Raw genomic sequence first — 17,916 nt, forward strand, 5'->3', positions numbered from 1 at the left:
GTATTTTCTCTATTGGTTTCTTAGCAGTTTCTCAGTTTCATTAGCATATTCAAAGAATCAACTTTCAATATGTCCTTTCCCTCTTGAGTGTTGTTTTTTATTTCATGAATTTCTGATCTTATCCCTATTATTTCCTTTCTATTCCTGCCTATCTTTTTAATTTGCTTTTTTTAAATCTTCCTGAGATGTAAGATAAGGCAGTTAACTGAAATTTAAATAAAAACTTGAAAAAAAAAAAGATAAGACCTTTGATTTTCAGCCTTTCCTCTTTTCAGATGTGTTCAGGTAAAGTCACAAACTTTCCCCAAAGTATGGGAACTTCTTTAGTTTTATCCCACATGTTTTAACATGTTTTATTTTCATTATCACTCAGTGAAAAATGTTTTTAATTTTTATTGTGATTTCTTCTTTGACCGACTGGTCCTTTAGAAGTGTATCGCTTCTTTTTCACACATGTGAGTGTTTCCTAGTTACCTTTTTGCATTTATTGCTAAACTAACTAACTCCACTATGGTTGGAAAATACGCTACACATGGTTTCAATCTTTCGAAATTTTTGGGACTTGTTTTATGACCCAGCATCAGGATCAATATCGGTGAATAAATGTCCCATGTACACTAGAAAGGAATTTGTATCATACAAGTGTGAAGTGTAACATTTTACATATTTCAATTAGGTCAGGTTGGTAGATAATATTGGTCTACGCTTATATCCTCCCAGATTTTTTTTATCTGTGTATTTAACAGTCATATTAGCATAACTGCTTATTCTAACAGAATGTTTTGGCTGTTTATTATAACAAATCCAGTTATGACTATAGATCTGTCAATATCTCCTATTGCTTCAGCTAGATTGGGCTTTATGTTTTTTGAGGCTATGGTATTTAGTACTGTATGTTGAATTGTTCCCTTAAACATTAGTAAACGTTCTCATTTATCTGTAGTAATAATATCTATTTTGTCTGATATGAACACAGATATAGAAGCTTACTTTTGATTAGTGTTGGTATTGTATCTCTCCTGCCATTATTTTACTTCCAGCCTTTCTGTGTCCTTAAATTCAAAGTCTGGCTCTTGTGGGCAGGATATAATAGAACCCAGTAGATGGGTGCCAGAACTTAAAAGTAAGTTGATTTAGGGAAAATTTTTAAAAAGCTACATTTCCTGCACACCTGAGCTTATGAAATAAGATCTGTACTCACTGTACCTACACGTAGGTGTGTGTGTGGGGAGTACCTGGCCCATGAACCAGGAACTTGAGACCAATTATAATAGCAAAGTGGTTAAGAGCACAGACTCCTTCCGGGCTCTTTGAGCTTCTTGCCAGAAGTGGCCAGGACAGCTGTTTCACAACCTACTTACTAAAACCAGAGAAATTCGTAGCCCTGAGTGGTATGAAGATGGGGGTTGGGGGCGGAGAAGAGAGATGAATTTCTCTGAAACCAGAAAAATCTGTTCACCCAAAACAACATGCACACCGAAACGAAGAAATCTATCTAGAAGGGACAAGTGGCCTGATACCAGTGCCTTAATAGGAAAAAGCGGTTCTCGCCCAGGCATGCGGAATTTTTCATTTATAAATCTATTAGACTCTCATGTTAGATGGAGCACTCAAGGGGATTCCGTTTATGGTTATTACGGTGTGAATAGTGCAGCCTGGAATTAAACTCTGAATTTGTCTTACATTGTCCACACCATCTGTAGGGTGACCGAACCCTTTGAAATAAATGACACAACAATGTTCGGAAACCCTTTTCTTCCTCGAGATGTGATTTGGTGTAGAAACCACCAGAAAGCGAAAATTGTTTGGTCACATCCCACTTAGTTCAAATGACCTAGAGAAAGCTATGGAACTAACAGTGCTAGGGTGGCACTCTTTTGTTTTCTTTAATTCCTGCATGATAACAATAACAAGAGCAACAATAACAGGACTAGATCTATCCATATAGAGCATTTATTTTTCAAAATATTACACCAAGAAATATTTGAATACAGTAAGCATGTCCGTGCAGCTGTATGGTTAAATGTTATAACCTCTGAAGTCAAGAAATCCAAATTTATAGTTGCCACATTAAGCATAGATGTTAAAGCATTAAAGTTAACACCATATACAGTCATATAAAATATTGCATGTGCAAAGGGGCTGAGTTACGTTCATACTGGGAGCCATAATTTAGAATTTCCTGACTTCTGAACATGTAACACATCACAGTAATTGATCTAGCTCCTTGGAGCTAATATAAAATATCTTGTTAACATATTTTCTATCCAATCCTTTCATCATTTACCTTTTGGCTCTTGGAGAAACAATTCATCATGTTCAAATGTTTTTACACACCTGCACTAAGCTAATACAGCAATGGAAAAGCCAATGCCATCAGGATTAAGGGAAAATTTGTAAATCATGCAGGAATATTAGTGTGGACACTTAGTCTGGATTGTGCAGGATGACACTGTGACTTGGGGTTTAGAGTTTGCTTTGCTTTGTCTTGTCCCACGCCCAATCTATAATAGAGAATCCTCCTTTGTGTCATCAGCAAACCCGACTCTCCAGTTCCATGTGAGAACTGGTAATAATAGAACTATTGGTTTTTGGAAGAAGGTGAAATAAGAACACAATTTTCCAGACCTAATATTTTTGCATTAATATGTATAGTCGGTACTGGGGATGCTTTTCAGTACAAGTATGTATGAGTTGTCACTTTCACCTTTTAACAATCTGCTCCTTGCTCATTTGACCTTGCTCAGAATTTCCTTCTTGGAGTTTTGAACCACAGATTCAATGGTGGCTACCAGCACCTGATTGGAGGAAAACAATGGCATACCAGCAGGTGGGCCTGTCCAATGGAGCCTGTTTGCAACTTAAAAAGGGGGGGGGTGCATGTATTTCCTACATCTCCATGGACCAAAAGTTTGCATATGGAGTTCTAGGACCTCTTCCCAAAAGGGAATATGTCTTTCCTTGACATGGAAGAGGAGACTTCCTCTTCCCCCTCCCATAATTCCTTCCTTTGTCCAGAAACTAGTCCCCAGGACAGCCATGGGGCCATCCCACAAGCACATATTGGCTACATCTTCACATTGCCAAAACATCTGGAGTGAAAAATGCATTTAATCATTCGGATTATTTTCTCCTTGAAGCAATGCCAAACATCTGTCTAACTAGAAGCAGCTGTGTGTTCATTTGGGGCTGCCATCACAAAATACCATTGACTGGGGACCTTAAACAACAGAAATTTATTATCTCATAGTTCTAGAGGCTGGAAGTCCTAGATCTGAGTGCCAGGATGCTTGGGTTCTAGTCTGGCGCCTTAGCCCACTTGGCCATCCTGACACTGCTTGGGTTCTAGTAGAACCCTCTTCTTGGCTTGCACGTAACCCTCTTCTGTGTCTTCACATGGCAGAAAGGGGTGGTGGGGAAGGAGAGATAAAAGAGCATGCACTCTCTGGTGTCTCTTTTTATAAGAGCACTGATTGCATCATGAGGGTCTCACCCTCATGACCTCATCTAAAGGTACCATCTAAAGACCCCAGCTCCAATGCCATTACAATGAGGACTAGGCTTAAATTTCGAGGAAACACAATTTAGTCCAGAGAAAACTGCATCTCCAGCATTAAGGAGGCCAGAACTTTGGTGCCCATGGGGGACGTTCTAGACAAAAGTTCCGTGAATCAGAGCACTAGAGACTGCACACCCTCCCCTCAAATCCCCTGATTCCCTCATGGTCCTCATTGCTGCTAATCATGTCCTCCGATTGGCCTCCTTCTGAGGGGGCCACACCAGGGTGATACCTCCATTGATGCCACAGGCCTTGTGCATTTGAGAGCTTGCCCTGGGCAGCATAAATCCAGACTGACTTAGGATGACCATATGTGAGATTCTTTCTGCCAATCAGGTGGCAGAAACTTGGGAAACCTGTGGCTTAAAATTCCACAGCAAAGGCAGGATCACATGACTAGACGCCATAATAGTTGCATCATTTGAGTAACAAACCACCTCAAAACTTTCAAAACTCACTGGCTTACAATGGAACATTTATCATTGCCCAGCTGGTCAGTTTAGCTGACCTAAGGCAGATGTGGCTGACTCCTGGGTTTGCTCATATGTCTCCAGTCAGGTAGCAAGTGCGCTACAGGGTTGGTATCCTAGGATAGCCTCAGTCACAGGCTGACAGCCATCTAGAGGTCATCTGGGATGACTGAGGTCACTGGGCCATGTAGTTTTCCATCATACACAGCTAGCCCACCTATTTTCAAGATGTGTCCAAGAAAGAGGAAAAGCACTCAAGCCTGAGACTTCGGCTACCTATGTTAGTCAAAGCCAGTCACAAGGCCAGCCCAAATTCAAGGGTTATGGAAATGGATTCCATTTCTTGCTAAAAGGAGCTGCAACGTTGCACAGTAAATAGAATGGATACAGAAAGGGGTGGAAAACTGTGGCCATCTTTGCAATCCACCACAGGCATAAGATCTGGGAAATAGTGGTTCCTCAATAGTGAATGAGCTTTCGACAATCATCACTTCTTCCTCTCCCCTCACTATCTTTTCCTCACTAGGAAATGAATGTGGAATTTCAAGTAGTGAAAAGGAAAACAGGGGTCTAGGAGAACAAGGGCTGAAAAGACTGTGTTTCCCTTGTTATCAACAGGTTGTGACATCTTTAACCAATCACTTTCCTCCTTGGAGTCTCTGATTTTTCATCCTAAAAAGAAGTACAATAGACTATTTAATCTTAAAGCATCTTAACCCTTGGAGGTCCAATATTCAAATCAGATTACTCCCTATAGATCTTTCCAATTAGTCACCTACCTAAAGCACTGTGTTAGAGGTGCAGACATGTGATTCTCTAGCACCTGGAATCATGCCTCTTCCGTAGTAACACTGAAAAATATTTGGATTTATTAATCCTCATGTGCTTTTACCACTGAGATTCTGTGACTGGAGCAACAAGACCTCTTCTTTTTTAAGTTTATTTATTTTAAGATAGAGGAAATAAAAAGTGCAAGTGGGGGAGGGGCAGAGAGAGAAGGAGAGAGAGTACCAAGCAGGCTCCACTCTGTCAGCACAGAGTCTGACATGGAGCTCGAACCCATGAACTTGGAGCTCATAACGTGAGCCAAAGTTGGACACTTAACCGATGGAACCACCTAGGGCCTCGAAACAACTAGATCTTAAAGGCAACCCAGGTTGGGAGAGTCAGTGGATATGATTTTCTTATGTATCTTTTCAATGTGGGTCCACACCTGCAGGAATGAGTCTGTCTGCTCTCACAGCTCAAGGATGGAGGATGAATTCCCTGGAAGAAGGGGTGGCACACTTCAGTCTTGCTCTCTTCTCATGAGCTTGGATGTGCTCCTTCAAAGCTGGCGTGTCTCCATTTTCTTTCCTCCCACTAGGGAAAAACATTCTGGCCAACAACTGACACACTGTCCGGAGTGTAATTATAAAACTAAATTTGCAAATTAAAGAGGTGTGTGAGAAATACAAACCTCTCAGTTGAAACCATCAGTATTTGCTGTTAGATGTTTGCCCAAACTGGGATAATGCATACCTTATCCGTCATAAAAAAAAGCATAAAATTCTTCACATTGGTTCCATAATTTACTAAAGCCTTGCATTCTCTAATCCCCACTACTGTAACTGACACATAGTATGTGCTCATTAAATGCTTTACAAAATTAAGTCTACTTGTGGGGAAAAAAGGAAATTTACTTAGTATATTAAGGTTGTATTTGCACGTTGCCAAAACATCTAGCTGAAAAATGAAAACTCCAGTCATTTTGATGCCAAATTATGCCACACATCCAGACATCTGGGACACATTTGGAGCATTTTTCTTTCCCCCTGAATGTTTTGGTGTCCTGCAGAGGCAAGGCTCAGGAAATGGCTGTGGGTGTTTGAGGTGAGGGGAGTGTGCAGTGTGGGAGGTAGGATTCTGAAAGTGACTTCTAGAAGCGGGTGTGATGGTAAAGTCACTCTGAAAATGGGTTCACTCCTCTACATTGATTGTCGTGTACATTTGTACTATATTTTTTTCTCACAATAAGGCTATTAACAGCAAGGTCACTATCCTCTCCAATGCCCTTTACTCACTGGACAATCTCATGCCAATAACTCCACAGGACATAAAGTTTAGGAAAATCATCCTATAGCAATTCAGTGGAATAGTACTCATCTGTTACAGACAGAAAGCATGAGGCCACTTGGAAAAAATATTTAATATGTGGATAACTAGAAAAAACAGGAGATAACAGGTCCTATAAATTAACAGTACAAATAGCTAAAGTACAGAGGAGTAATGAATGGCATCTAGTTGGAATACGTCTTGTCCACCATGATCCTATCCTGCCTTACTCACAGGTACTGACGCTCTCCACCAGCATGGAAGCCCCACGTGTGGGCAGTTTTATGTGGTTCATGTATCACTCCTTTAAAACCAAGATTTTTATTAATTCATTTATTCAATATTGATCATGAGTTTGCTCTGAGTCAGGCACCAGTTCATAATGTCTGTCTGAAAGGCTTTCACAGCCTAATGGGGCAGAGATATGTGTCAGTAAATAATTTTTAAATATTTGATATTTTATCTTATTGTTTTGGACTTTTGAAAAATCATTTGAGAGAAATGTCACAGGTCTTTTCAACAATCTTCAGTGGCCTACTACATGGGTAGTGGCCAACTCTACTGCCCCCCCCCCCCTGGCAGCAAGGCAGCCGGGAACATCAGAAATGACAGGGCAGCAATGGACAAAAGAGATAGGACTCCTTGTTTCCTAAGGGACAATCATTTTGGCTCCTTACTTCCTGAAAATGATCCCTTTTTCTCAATTTGTAATTGATATAAGAAAACTGAATTGGTATGCTTGTTCATTGTGCACATTAAATAGCACATGTCTTCCAAAGTAATACAAAATGATTCTATTCATTATATTATTTTCCTAATATAATAAAAAATTATTAGGATACACTGCCCCACCTTGGTGTCCATCCTTTTATTGTTCCCTACCAATTGAAAGTTATAGAAGACTCAGAAACTCAAGATTTATACTTAGGGTGCCCATTGTCAACTACATTTGGAGACTCTGTGGTCCCCATGGATGAAGATGGCAGGGAATTAATGAGAACTGGCTCCAAAACTGCCATCAGGTATATAAGCTATACATAAACATGAGATTCACATCTTCCACCAAGTCTCCAGATGTCACTGATAATTGAGCTCATTCCTGAATGTTGAAGAGTCATGACCAACAAATTCGAGGTGTTCAAGATCCAAGGAATATCCTTCAGTAAGGACCCTCCTCTCCTCCACATTATTTTTAAAAATACTTTTATATAAGCTAGGTCTACTTAAATTAATCAAATTATCAAAGGTGACAAAAAGGGGCTAGCTTGAAGACTGTAGGACAGAGTGGCAACCATCTTATATGGCTGAATTTCTACATAAGCTCAAATTTTATTCATTCCTAGTTGTCCTGGTCTAACTCCTTCTCCCTTCCTTATAGTTGCCTGGCTAAGTCGGAGGCCCGCAAAAGACAAGCCCCAGGTAATCGACTCAATTTGCCATATCCCAAGTTGACTTAGATGGTAGCTCAATGATAATCATTAATGAATAATGAATTTTTCAAGTGGTAAATTTTTTCCCCATTTTTGAAAAGTTATGTGACAGGAGTATAGCTGTTCAAGGAGTGGAAAAGTCATTTAAGGACAAAAAGAGAGTAAAAAGAATTTGTGAATAATCAATATATTATGGGTAGGAAAAAAATTGGCACCTTTCAAAGTGGAAAACAAAATAGTATTGAAGAAAACTAGAATTTTCCATAACTTCAATTGCACTTCATTTTCCAAATGTGTGTTCTTTTAAATGATTAAGGTTCTTAACAATCCAGAATAAAAGAAGCAAGGAGTAAAAGAAAATAAATCTTTCCATATTCGAAATTTGCAATATTAAAACTAGCCAACAAAAACACGGGATCACTTGGAACCAGCTCTCGGCCATAATTAAATTAGAATGTGTTTAAATTCTTAATGGCATGGTATTTTACACTGAGTTTGAAATATACACCTAAACACTCCAGCCATCACGAGTTATTAATATAAAGTGCCCAATAACTGGAGAAGTATTGCAGCATATTATCACTCCTCCCTGGCTAATGAAACCAATCATCCTCTCTAGTGTTTTAGCCACACAAGCCAGAATCACTCTCCTTGTAGCTTGAAAGGGTTCAGAAAGCATCGAAGCAGCTAAAATGCAGCTTTTTTGCCTGATGAAACAATCTTGAAATAAACATTAGGTTGTTTTTCCTGAAATGCGTATGTGTGTTCTTTTTAAGCTTTCTACCGGTCTGCTTCTCTGCATGGAGTAAAAATCCATTCAGAGCCCAAGACACACAAACAGCATAACCACAGTTTACTAATTGATCTGGAAGCCTCTGTACGGGAAAGCTAAATCTGTCTGTTCAGTTATTGAGCTTATTTTGATAATGATTTGCTGAAGTCGATGTATTAAATAGCATTTGGTAATAGGTTATGGAAGTCTGTTGAATTCAAACGGGTAAGAAATAGTGTAGGCATGAAGCAACTGTATAATCAAAATTTTAATTAAAATTAGGGCTGACTAAACTCTTAAACTAGCAGGATCCATGGGTCTGCGTTGGGGGCTCAGGGCTTTGGCAAGAACTGTGGTCTCTCCTCTCTAGACGTTTTGGCATAGACCCAGGGCAGTTATGCCAAATGTGTTTCAGTGGGCTCTACCCGTTGGACTAATGATCCTCCTAATCATTAGGCCTGGCCCTGTAAAGCAATCTTCATAAAAATAGGTGCCAGAGAGTGACAGAGTCAGAATGGACAAAATATTGCCAATACTGTAAGAATGGGAGCTTGCTAGCAGCTTTCTCACCATGGAGGAAAGGTGAATTGATCTTAGAAACCTCTCACAAGCTTAGTCAACTAGAATTGAAGAATGGTCATTATCTAAGGAAGAGACATTGGGATCCAGAATGGAATTTGATATCAAATAAACATTTTTGAGATAATAAACAAGAATGAAATTTGATCGATCAAATACTCATTAATAACCAAACCCAGACCATGGCTAGATTTTGTCCAAGAACCCCTCTGGAAGCTCAGAGCTGGACAGAAGAGAGGGAAAGCAGAAGCCTGTGGGGGGGGTGGCATAGGGGAGTCAGAAGATGAGGTGAGCCATGTTCAGAGAGTCCTCCAGTTAAAACAGAAGGATCTGATTGGCCACCAGATTTTAAGGATGAGCACAGAGCTAAAAGCACAAGGCCAAACTGAGAAATCAGAAGCTAGATGGTAAAGAACCAAGCAGATATGGAAGAGCTACATGAAGAATGGAAATGAGCAAGTTCAAGGCAACTGCCATCATTGGAGCTGCAAGTTAAAGTCTCATTTACTACTCCCGAAACCAAGAGCACACTGTATACACTGTATGTTAGCTAACTTGACAATAAATTATATTTTTAAAGAACCAAAATTAGAATACCTTGTATTAAAGTTTATACTAACTGTAACACCAACCCATTGTCATTGGGTATTTTCAGTAAAAGTTGACAAAATTTTTTTTCTTTTAAAGGAAGTCAAGACCTTGTGGAGTGAATCTAATTGAAATAATATTTCTTTTTAGTGTTACAGGAATATAAATCTGATTAGTAGAATTTTTCATTCAATATTGCTGTTGTTTAGAAGTTCATGAGAAATGAAAACAAGTACAAATTAAAAAATTTTTTAAAGTCTCAGTGTGCCTGCATGGCTCAGTCTGTTAAGTGTCCAACTCCAGCTCCATGATCTCGTGGTTCATGAGTTTAAGCACCACATGGGGCTCTGTGCTAACAGCTCAGAGCCTGGAGCCTGCTTCAGATTCCGTGTCTCCCTCTCTCCCTCCCTGTCATTCCCCCACTAGTTTTCTCTCTCTCTCTCTCTCTCTCTCTCTCTCTCTCTCTCTCTCTCTCTCTCTCTCTCTCTTTCTCTCTCTCTCTCTCTCTTTCTCAAAAATAAATAAAACAGGGGTACCTGGGTGGCTTAGTCATTAAGCTTCCAACTTTGGCTCAGGTCATGATGTCACTGTTTGTGGGTTAGAGCCCTGCATTGGGCTCTGTGCTGACAGCTCAGAGCCTGGAGCCTGCTTCAGATTCTGTGTCTCCCTCTCTCTCTCTGCTCCTCCCTTGCTCATGCTCTGTCTCCCTCTCTCTCAAAAAATAAATAAACATTTAAAATAAATTAAAAATAAATAAATAAATGAAAGATTTAAAAATTTAAAAGTCTCATTTTCATTGGGTGTCAGCAGCTCAGGCATGGTTAGGTCAGGCTCCTTTAAAGGTGTAGGGATGGGTGGAAGATTTATATTCCTGTAACAATAAAAATAACAACCATTACTCTTACTAACTGAGCACTACTTTGTGCTGGATGTTATTTTAGGAGCCTTTTTAATGTTAGAATGAATATTAATAGTAACAATAGTGATAACTACCATAAATTGAGCATTTATATGTGTCCAGAACTGTGTCAAATGCTCTAAATAGATTCTTGTTATTTATTCCTGCAACATCTCTGCAATGTTGCCATTGGTTTATTATTTTTATGTTGCAGATGAGGAAACTGAGGCTCAGAGAAGTTAAGGAACTTGTCCAAGTTCACGTAAGTTGTTGTAGCAGAGCCAGCATTTGAATAGAGGTTTTTATCTGAATATAAAACCCAAGCTGTTTCACAAGGTTGAGTGATAGTGTAGGCAGTAGGGACAGAAAGACTGATATGCTACAGAATGTGACAATGACAACCTATTAAACCCAACCGTTTTCAGGTTATAAAGGCATTTAGCCTTATAACCATTCATTGTTCCAAGTGATCCATTAGGATTGGACCACTTAGGATTGCAAATGATGATCATGAACAAGAAGAAGAGGAGGAGGAAGGGATGAGGATGATGATGGCAAGACCATGATGATGAAGAACAGGATGATACCAGTGATTGCAGAAGCCAAAACCACCCTCATGTTCAGACAGAGCTATACAGTCACCTATGAGCCACACTTTAGATAGTACCTCCAAGGCCTTCCCACCTATTTCTATTTAATAATATGGAAAACCCTCTCCAAAGTGGTCACAGAACTTTCTTTCCATGGTTAGAGACGAAGTTTAGATATAGCCCTAGGACAAGTAACAGTGTCCTAAGTTTACCTGATGTTATAGAAAATATCAAAAACCATCTCTGAGAAGTGCGTTTGATAAAGACAGAGTGATAACAAGGATAAGGAGGGGGATAGAAGTAGGCTGATCCAGGGTCAGGTAGGAAATAGACATTCAGTTCATGAGTACTTACTGAGCAATTCTATGACTCAAGCATTTAAGAGCTATTCCCATGTTCAAGTATGGAAACTGAGGATCAGAGAGGTTAAAAAATTAATAGCAGTCAGTTTTCTTTTTGCTCAGCCTAGGTTGGTGAAAGGCAAAGGCCTCTGGGACTTTGTGAATAAATAGATGAAACTCTCTGATGGATTAGCAAGACCATATCATCTATGGATCTCTTCAACACCACAGGCTTTGGACCAACACCAAGGTCCAAAAAGAACTCTCTGGCTTCAGAATTGGATTCCTGAAGCTGCTGGTAGTCATTCCTCATTCTGATCATGGTAATTCACATAAGGGACAGAGGGCTTTTTCATGGGTTGGGACCCATAAACTCATAAATATTACACAGAAAGTCTTAAACAATGCATGTTGGTCTCTCAAGTTTTCTAACTAGTTCAACCCAAATTTGCATGAGACACTTTAATAATAAAATGTCAATTGAATTCCATACAGTGATAAACCTCTCCCCCATCAAAAGAAAGAAAAACTCAACTGCTTCCTGTGAGTGAGCATTGAGCCATGGGGCCAGACAGTGTCCACAGGAAGATTACTGAGGTTTCCCTGTCCTTCATCGACCTGGGCCACTTCCCTCACTGACCCTCTCTCCCTCACAGCTTCCTCTTTTCATGTGCTCAACCTGTGTCTGGGGAGAGACATGCTAATCCCTTCTGAGCAACTTGTGGCTTGATCCCTCAAATGAAAGCCCTTCAGCTGAGGAAGCGATACCTCTGACCATTGCAGCTACATAATGTACATGGAACTTGACTTTCACAATTAGTACAGAGAAAGTGGGGAAAGTTCGTAACTGCAAAATACAGAGTACCAACAATAGCTCATGTTTGGTTTTACTGCATTTACTCCCAAAGTTTACCTAGGTAAAGAGAAGTTAAAATATTACTCTTAAAGAAAGAGGGCACAAATCCCATGAATATTAACAAGAGGTAACCAGATGGTCTAACAAAGGCTTAGTGAATGTGCTAAACAATCCTTTGAGGAGGTATTTAAGTCATCACAGTTGGCACTAATTATAAAAGGAAACCATGTCGTTTTCTTTCCTTAAGACTTGGGAGAAATGCAACCATTTCAGCACATGCCAGAAATAAGTTAACTAGATCCTGACTTTCATTACCATGCCTGATTCCCCAAACACAGATTTCATCTTAGAAACTGTTCTGAGCTCAGTTGTGTTCTCTCCAAAATTTATACATTGAAGGCTTAACCCCTAATACCGCAGAAGGTGACTGTATTTTAATATATGGTCTTTAAAGAGGCAAATAAGCTAAAATGAGGTCATTAGGGTGGGCTCTAGTCCAATACAACTTGTGTCTCAATAGGAAGAGAAGATTCGGACACAGAAATGCACAGAGGAAAGGCCGTGTGAAGACATTTGGGAGAAGATGGCCAAGGAGAGAAGCCTCCAAGAAAAGCAATCCTACTGACACTTTGATCTCAGATTCCTAGCATCCAGAATTGTGAGAAAATACATTCCTGTTGTTTAAACCACCTAATCTGTGGTACTTTGCTATAGCAGTCCCAAGAAACTCACATAGGATCCAAGACTGTAGATGTTTGACATGGATAAATATAGGACAGTTCAGCTAAAATAAATCTGCAATGTGTTTGCTTGCTTCTCCTGAGTATTTCCATTCCACTCTCAAAACCAATGAAAGAAAGAGCACTGAATCCTAGAACTGGGTGAAATAACGTCTCTTCTAAAGTCCTGAGACTCCAGGGACAAGATGGAATTAGGTGGGTAAAGAGTTTGTGTGTTCACTCTAGTATCTAATAAATTCTACTACTTATAATTAAATAGAGATTCTTTCTCTCCTGACCTATACAGCAGCCTCCTTAGTGGTTACCCACCCCTCCATCCTTTCCCCTCCAATCCATTCTTATTCTCAGAGTAGTCCAGTGATCTTCTCAACATTCAAAAATTCTCTGCTTTAAAAGTCTCCAGTGTTTTTTGCATTGTACCTAGAATAAAATCCGAATCCTTAGTGTGGCCTAGAGAGCCATCCAGGATCCAGCCCATGCTGTCTTTTCACCTCAGCCTGTGGTACTTTCTGCCTTGCACACACATCTCCTAGCACTTTCTGCTCTTTAAACAGGCTAAGCTCTTTCCTGCTCCAGCAAGAGCATGCCCTGCCTATGACAACCTCAGAGACATTTGGCAAATACCTTCCTAAATACCTGTCATTCTCAGTCCCACCCATGCTTAATTTCTCATAGCAAGGATTGTAATTTGTATGTATTTCACTTACTCTTCTGTGTACTTGCTTTTTCTCTAACCATGAGGTCAAGGACTCTGCCCAGTGTATCACCATTATAGCTCCATGGTTGAATGAATGAATGGATAAGAAACACAGCAGGGGAAAGCATTTTGTAAGCTCTAAGACACTCTATACATGCAAAGTATAATTAGTAGACTTGAAAGCCTATTAAAGCAGAACCTGTGTCTTTGTTTCTTCCCACACCTCATTCCCTCAGTAAAAGGTAAGTCAATTGATGAACTTAGTCATTGTTATCTAAAAATGATGTGATGCATGAACTATCATATCCAGTAACTTATTTACAACCACGTATGGGTTCTAAATAATTTCATGTATTTTATCTCATGTAATCTTCACCACTTCCCTGTGAGAAGGCATTCTCACTCCCATTTTACAGAAGAGGAAACTGAGGCTGGGGTGCTAAGGAAGTTGTCATATACTATACAGATAGTAGGTGGTAGAACCAAGACTCTTGCTACCCCGCTGGGATCTTCGCAACCAAATTGCTTAGTAATTATGCCTCCTGGGCCAATATTGACAAAGGACAGGTGGGGTAGGAAGACCCAGGCTCATGTAAAAAGAGATTCTTCTGCAAGGTCATTTGGCAGAGGGTAAAGGCTCTTCTTAGAATGTGCTTTTTTTTTGAGCCATTAAGGAAAGATACATTTTGCTATTACAGTCACAAGTATTCCTGTCTTTATTATATTTCAAGGCAAATTACTCCAGAAACTATTTTGCTATTTATAATATAGTAATAGGGTGCCTGGGTGGCTCAATCAGTTAAGCATTGACTTCGGTTCAGGTCATGATCTCACTGCTCGTGAGTTCAAGCCCCACATGGTGCTCTGTGCTGACAGCTCAGAGCCTGGAGCCTGCTTTGGATTCTGTGTCTCTCTCTCTGTACCCCTCCTGCATTCACACACTGTCTCTCTTTCTCTTAAAAAATAAATGAACATTAAGAAAAAATTATATTATAGTATTATATGGTTGACAGATGAAAAATTCTATTATTATGTCTTCTGGGGTTAGCTTTCCCATATACTGAATTCAGTATTTTTTTCTAATTCTGTGAATATTATTTTATTCAATAAACATAAACATGTATATAATGCTATTATTATCAAACCAACATTTATAACATCATATTCTCTCTTATAATGACAATTTTGCTAAGAAAATGGATTCTGTGATCAAAGTTGAAAGACAAATGGTAGAACATGCGAAAAATATTTATGACTCAAATAATGGTCAGGGTTAATATCTCTAGTATAAAAAAATTCCAAATGAATGAGGAATAAAAATGTGTCCCCCAAGGGGTGCTTGGGCGGCTTAGTCGATTAATTATCCAACTTCCACTCAGGACATGATCTCACATTGGGCTCTATGCTGACAGCTCAGAGCCTGGAGTCTGCTTCAGATTCTGTGTCTCCCTCTCTCCCTGCCTTGTCCCTGCTCACACTTTGTCTCTCTATGTCTCTCAAAACTGAATAAACACTAAAAATTTTTAATACAAAATGAGCCTCCCAACATATGACTAAGAGTTCACAAACACATGAAATTATATAGTGAAAAACAATGACACAATATTAACACGTTAATGCACATTAAAGCAGTATTTGTCAAAAATATTGGTAGAAACTTTAAGAGCTAAGGACAACCTTATAAGCAAAACTATTTTCAGGTATCAATTATTACAAACATTTTGGAGGGTAATTTTACAACATCCATTTAAATTTAAAATGAGTACTGATGTCTTCCATTTCTAGGACTCGATCTTCTTGAAATACTAGCATAATTATGTGTTAGTGTAATAGACTATTATATTCAAATAATTTTAGTCAGTTCAACACATAAATGTTGCTTGCACACACATGTTTGATATTAGGTCCTTGGCCATACTGGACACAAGTTTTCATTTGGAAAATGTGCTTAATTAGAATTGAGTAAAGGCTCTATAATTAACTCTTATTGATTGGGATTGAAAAGATACTCCGACTGGCAAATCCTTAAGAACATTCAAAGAAACTGTTACCATGTTCTTCAGAAATGCCGTCCTCCCCCTTAAAACACAGTATAATGGAAAAGTCTGGAGCCGGTCATATGTGTGTTCTAATTCTTTTTTTTTTTTTAGTGAATTTTAATTTCTGTTCTGATACTTGCCAGCTATGAGATGTTAGCCTTCTAAATCTCACTTTCTATATCCTTTAGATACATGTAAAAAACTGATATCTTAAAAACACTCAGATCTCCATTGGCTGTTGGTTGGAAAAAAATAAATAATAGCTGTATATCGCCCACCAAAATTCATGGCACATACAAAAACTACTAGTCCCCTCTGCTCCTACAACCCGTAGGTCAAGGAGCTGTGTGGAAAGGAAAAGAGAGAGTGGGAGCAGACAACTCTCTACTGTTCTAGGATTCATCACTAATTCATCCTCCTCTACGTTCTCAGCACCTGCTGTGAGAGACACAGTTCTTGGTTCTATAGGTGGAAATATACAACACACATATCCTGTCATGCAAACTGGGACAAAGGGATTCCTCACACACACCTATGGAGAAAACAATGGCCTCATTGCTGAGATGGATACTGAGAGTTTAATATGTACCAGCCTCCTTTTATTCTGTTCACTTATGTGGATTATCCCATTTAATCCTTTCAAACCTGTAATGAAAGTCTTACTGGTCAATGAGGAAGGAACTTGCCATTTCAGGGCACCAAACTGCCCAAAGGTTTAGATATGATTGATGCATATTAGGCCCCATTTCAGAGCAACCAATCCTAAAATGTACTGCCCTGGTTCTATCAAGACAGATACAAATCAGTGTGATTCAGGAGTAATGCTTGATCAAGAAAAGTAAAAACTATTACTCGGTCAAAGCCAGAATTTGAACAGTTCATCATAACATGAATGACACCTGACTTACACCGGAGTCTGCCCAACACGAGAGCCAATTCAAAATTTCCATAGAAGAGACACACATTTCATGGATCATGGACCAATATCCTGGTCCAGAATATACCATCTGTTCATTCATGAAGTTTTTGTGATTAACTCCTATGTGCCAGGTACTGTTCTAGACACTGAGATTATAGTAGTGGACTAAACAGAAAAAAAATATTTGCATGGATGTAGATCACTAAACAGACAAATAAGCACAATACACACTTCCGTTGATGAAAAGTGCTCTGCAGACAAATAAAACAGGAGCAGGGAAGCAGGAACTCTGACTGGAAGAGGGAAGAGGGGACAAAGGAGGTTTATCTGTTACCCACAACTTCAAGAACTCAGGAAGGTCTAGGCGATTTACTCTGAAACTCCAGGCGAGTAAATGCACCAAAGCATTCTGCCTGGGGAAAAATAAACAGAAAAGGAGTAGAGATAATGAAGAAACAAATAGGTATATTACTCTTTTTATGCCAGGTTTTGGTGTAAGCATTCTGATTAGTACTGTAAACACATTAATTTTGTATGAGTCTTATCTGCCTTCTAGAGAGTTTAAAATATTTACAAGAATATGACAAATTAGACTTATAATTTTAATTAAATATGTAGAAATCTTATATTTAACCAGTAATCACTGTTTACATGTTTTCAAAACTGGCATTTGCTGAATTCATGACTTTTTATTCACTCGCTGTAGAAATAGTACATAAGAGAGAAATGTGTAGCTTTTAAATTTTTTTAAATACCCATTGATAGATAAATTCACAAGATTAATAAAACAAGCATGAAAAATATGAGAAGAGAACCGAGTATTTCTCTCTATGAACAAAAGTCCCTGAAATGTGTTGCACATGAGAAAACTGAGGCCCGGTGAAGTTAAGTAACCCACCCTTGTTCAGAGTTCCTGGCTTGTGAGTAACAAAGTCACCGCGAATTTGAATATGACCATGACATCAATAGCCTCCCTAAAATGATCTTAAATGTTTCATGGTCATAACCTAAAACCTGGCACAGAGTGGGTACTTCATACATCTTTCCTCCTGACTCCAGCTGAAGTCAGACTGTGATCAGGGTAAGTAAAATACCACCCAAAGCTCACACACACACCTAACCACACACGCATGTGTGCATCATTCAAACAGCGCGAACTAATCTTGGCAAAGAGCCTTTTCCTCCCAGCCTTACCAACTCAGACCTCTCAGATACAAACACTCATCTGATTTGCTGTAGTCATTTCCCCCATTAAAATCATCTGCCTGGGCAACTCATCCATGGCTTGGTGGTTGTGGTAGATAGTTGTAAAGATGGCCCCTCAAATGAACCACCCCTCCCCTC

At 39.2% G+C, this 17,916-nt stretch overlaps 1 long non-coding RNA gene across 1 annotated transcript; it reads right to left on the minus strand.

The window, feature by feature from the left end:
- Window positions 1-4,616: 4,616 nt before the first annotated feature.
- LOC115286741 lies at window positions 4,617-17,850 on the minus strand. The gene is made up of 4 exons (XR_003906244.1): window positions 17,767-17,850; window positions 5,243-5,295; window positions 4,809-4,880; window positions 4,617-4,701 (listed from the first exon to the last, which is right to left on the minus strand). It is a non-coding gene; the product is annotated as an uncharacterized LOC115286741 (long non-coding RNA).
- Window positions 17,851-17,916: the final 66 nt, after the last annotated feature.

The sequence above is a fragment of the Suricata suricatta genome, chromosome 3 (assembly GCF_006229205.1).
Source record: "Suricata suricatta isolate VVHF042 chromosome 3, meerkat_22Aug2017_6uvM2_HiC, whole genome shotgun sequence".
Taxonomy (NCBI): domain Eukaryota; kingdom Metazoa; phylum Chordata; class Mammalia; order Carnivora; family Herpestidae; genus Suricata; species Suricata suricatta.